Source organism: Eumetopias jubatus, unplaced genomic scaffold (assembly GCF_037043125.1).
Source record: "Eumetopias jubatus isolate StellerSeaLion01/CBP00866 unplaced genomic scaffold, mEumJub1_p1.0 scaffold_7, whole genome shotgun sequence".
Classification (NCBI taxonomy): Eukaryota; Metazoa; Chordata; class Mammalia; order Carnivora; family Otariidae; genus Eumetopias; species Eumetopias jubatus.
The window spans coordinates 74929179-74933751 of NW_028274813.1; positions in this window are offsets into that span (position 1 = coordinate 74929179).

A 4573-nucleotide genomic window follows, 5' to 3' on the forward strand; every position below is an offset into this window, starting at 1 on the left:
TACCCTGAATGTAAATGGGCTAAATGCCCCAATCAAAACACATAGGCTATCAGATTGGATTAAAAAACAAGACCCATCAATATGCTGTCTGCAAGAGACTCATTTTAGACCCAAAGACACCCCCAGATTGAAAGTGAGGAGCTGGAAAACCATTTACCATGCTAATGGACACCAAAAGAAAGCCGGGGTGGCAATCCTTATAGCAGACAAATTAGATTTTAAAACAAAGACTGTAATAAGAGATGAGGAAGGACACTATATCCTACTTAAAGGGTCTATCCAACAAGAAGATCTAACAATTGTAAATATCTATGCCCCTAACATGGGAGCATCCAATTATATAAGGCAATTAATAACAAAAGCGAAGAAACACATTGACAACAATACAGTAATAGTGGGGGACTTTAACACCACCCTGAATGAAATGGACAGATCATCTAAGCAAAAGATCAAAAAGGAAATAAAGACTTTAAATGACACATTGGACCAAATGGACTTCACAGACATATTCAGAACATTCCATCCCAAAGCAACGGAATACACATTCTTTTCTAGTGCCCATGGAACATTCTCCAGAATTGATCACATCCTAAGTCACAAATCAGGTCTCAACAGGTACCAAAAGATTGGGATTATTCCCTGCATACTTTGAGACCACAATGCTTTGAAACTAGAACTCAATCACAAGAGGAAAGTCGGAAAGAACTCAAATATATGGAGGCTAAGGAGCATCTTACTAAAGAAGGAATGAGTCAACCAGGAAATTAAAGAAGAATTAAAAAAATTCATGGAAACCAATGAAAATGAAAACAGAACTGTTCAAAATCTTTGGGATACAGCAAAGGCAGTCCTGAGAGGAAAGTATATAGCAATACAAGCCTTTCTCAAGAAACAAGAAAGGTCTCAAATACACAGCCTAACCCTACACCTAAAGGAGCTAGAGAAAGAACAGCAAATAAAGCCTAAATCCAGCAGGAGAAAAGAAATAATAAAGATCAGAGCAGAAATCAATGAACTAGAAACCAAGAGAACAGTAGAACAGATCAACAAAACTAGGAGATGGTTCTTTGAAAGAATTAACAAGATTGATAAACCCCTGGCCAGACTTATAAAAAAGAAAAGAGAAATGACCCAAATCAACAAAATCATGAATGAAAGAGGAGAGATCACAACCAACCCCAAAGAAATACAAACAATTATAGAAACATATTATGAGTAACTCTATGCCAGCAAATTAGATAACCTGGAAGAAATGGGTGCATTCCTAGAGATGTATCAACGACCAAAATTGAACCAGGAAGCAATAGAAAACCTGAACAGACCCATAAGCACTAAGGAAATTGAAGCAGTCATCAAAAATCTCCCAACAAACAAAAGCCCAGGGCCAGATGGCTTCCCAGGGGAACTCTATCAGACATTTAGGAAGAACTAATACCTAATCTCCTGAAACTGTTCCAAAAAATAGAAATGGAAGGAAAACTTCCAAACTCATTTTATGAGGCCACCATTACCTTGATCCCAAAACCAAAGATCCCATCAAAAAGGAGAATTAAAGACCAATATCTTGATGAACATGGATGCAAAAATTCTCACCAAAATACTAGCCAATAGGATCCAACAGTATTTTAAAGGATTATTCACCATGACCAAGTGGGATTTATCCCTGGGCTGCAAGCCTGATTCAACAACCGCAAATCAATCAACGTGATACAACATATTAACAAAAGAAAGAACAAGAATCATACGAGCCTCTCAATAGACGCAGAAAAAGCATTTGACAAAGTATAGCATCCTTTCTTGATCAAAACTCTTCAGAGTATAGGGATAGACGGTGCATACCTCAATATCATAAAAGTCATCTATGAGAAACCTACAGCAAATATCATTCTCAATGGGGAAAAGCTGAGAGCTTCTCCCCTAAGGTCAGGAATGCGGCAGGGATGTCCACTATCACCACTGCTATTCAACATAGTATTAGAAGTCCTAGCCACAGCAATCAGACAACAAAAAGAAATCAAAGGCATCCAAATCGGCAAAGAGGAAGTCAAACTCTCACTCTTTGCAGATGATTTGACTGTATTTGGAAACCCAAAAGACTCCACCCCAAAACTGCTAGAATTCATACAGGACTTCAGTAAAGTAGCAGGATATAAAATTAATGCACAGAAATCAGGCATTCCTATACACCAACAACAAGACAGAAGAGAGACAAATCAAGGAGTTGATCCCATTTACAATTGCACCCAAAACCATAAGATACCTAGGAATACATTTAACCAAAGAGGCAAAGGATCTGTACTCAGAAAACTATAAAATACTCATGAAAGAAACTGAAGAAGACACAAAGAAATGGAAAAACATTTCATGCTCATGGATTGGAAGAACAAACATTGTGAAGATGTCCATGCTACCTAGAGCAATCTACACATTCAATGCAATCCCTATCAAAATACCATCCACTTTTTTCAAAGAAATGGAACAAAGAATCCTAAAATTTGTATGGAAACAGAACAGACCCAGAATAGCCAGAGGAATGTTGAAAAAGAAAAGCAAAGCTGGCGGCATCACAATTCCAGACTTCCAGCTCTATTCCAAAGCTGTCATCATCAAGACAGTATGGTACTGGCACAGAAACAGACACATAGATCAATGGAACAGAATCGAGAGCCCAGAAATGGACCCTCAACTCTATGGGCAACTGATCTTTGACAAAGCAGGAAAGAATGTCCAATGGAAAAAAGACAGTCTCTTCAACAAATGGTGTTGGGAAAATTGGACAGCCACATGCAGAAGAATGAAAGTGGACCATTTCCTTACACCACACACAAAGATAGACTCCAAATGGGTGAAAGACCTAAACGTGAGACAGGAGTCTATCAAAATCCTTAAGGTGAACACAGGTAGCAACCTCTTCAACCTCACCTGCAGCAACTTCTTCCTAGAAACATCGCCAAAGGCAAGGGAAGCATGGGCAAAAATGAACTATTGGGATTTCATCAAGATAAAAAGCTTTGCACAGCAAAAGAAACAGTCCACAAAACCAAAAGACAAGCGACAGAATGGGAGAAAATATTTGCAAATGAAATATCAGATAAAGGGCTAGTATCCAAAATCTATAAAGAACTTATCAAACTCAACACCCAGAGAACAAATAATCCAATCAAGAAATGGGCAGAAGACATCAACAGTCATTTTTCCAAAGAAGACATCCAAATGGCCAACAGACACATGAAAAAGTGCTCAACATCGCTCGGCATCAGGGAAATCCAAATCAAAACCTCAATGAGATATCACCTCACACTAGTCAGAATGGCTAAAATTAACATGTCAGCAAATGACAGATGTTGGTGGGGATGTGGACAAAGGGGAACCCTCCTACGCTGTTGGTGGGAATGCAAGCTGGTGCCACCACTCTGGAAAACAGTATGGAGGTTCCTCAAACAGTTGAAAATAGAGCTACCATTCGATCCAGCAATTGCACTACTGGGTATTTACCACAAAGATACAAATGTAGGGATCCGAAGGGGTACGTGCACCCCAATGTTTATAGCAGCAATGTCCACAATAGCCAAACTGTGGAAAGATGTCCATCGACAGATGAATGGAAAAGAAGAAGTGGTATATATACACAATGGAATATTATGCAGCCATCAAAAGGAATGAGATCTTGCCATTTTCAATGACGTGGATGCAACTGGAGGGTGTTATGCTGAGTGAAATAAGTCAATCAGAGAAAGACGTGTATCATATGACCTCACTGATATGAGGAATTCTTAATCTCAGGAAACAAACTGAGGGTTGCTGGAGGGGTGGGGGGTGGGAGGGATGGGGTGGCTGGGTGATAGACATTGGGGAGGGTATGTGCTACGGTGAGCGCTGTGAATTGTGCAAGACTGTTGAATCACAGATCTGTACCTCTGAAACAAATAATGCAACATATGTTAAGAAAAAAGAAAAAGAAGAAGATAGCAGGAGGGGAAGAGTGAAGGGGAGTAAGTCAGAGGGGGAGACGAACCATGAGAGACGATGGACTCTGAAAAACAAACTGAGGGTTCTAGAGGGGAGGAGGGTGGGGGAATCGGTTAGACTGGTGATGGGTATTAAAGAGGGCACATTCTGCATGGAGAACTGGGTGTTATGCACAAACAATGAATCATGGAACACTACATCAAGAACTAATGATGTAATGTATGGTGATTAACATAACAATAAAAATTAAACAGAAAAAAATTGTATTGGCTTATGTCCTCACTTATTTAACATATGTAATATATATAAAATATGAAATATAAGCATACAATGTTATATTAGTTTCAGGTGTACAATATATTGATTCAGCAGTTCTATACATTAATCAGTGCTCATCACGATACATACAGTCACCATTTTTCACCATACAATATTATGCTTGTGCACTGTTGGTGGGAATGTAAATTGATATCACCACTGTGGAAAGCATTTTCATTCGCTTTTATTACTTGATGTGCAAATATTACGAGGCCTCACACAGAATCATTTGAGTCTCATACATGATCTTCCCTACCCTGTTGAGTAACACTAATCCTAGTGTACC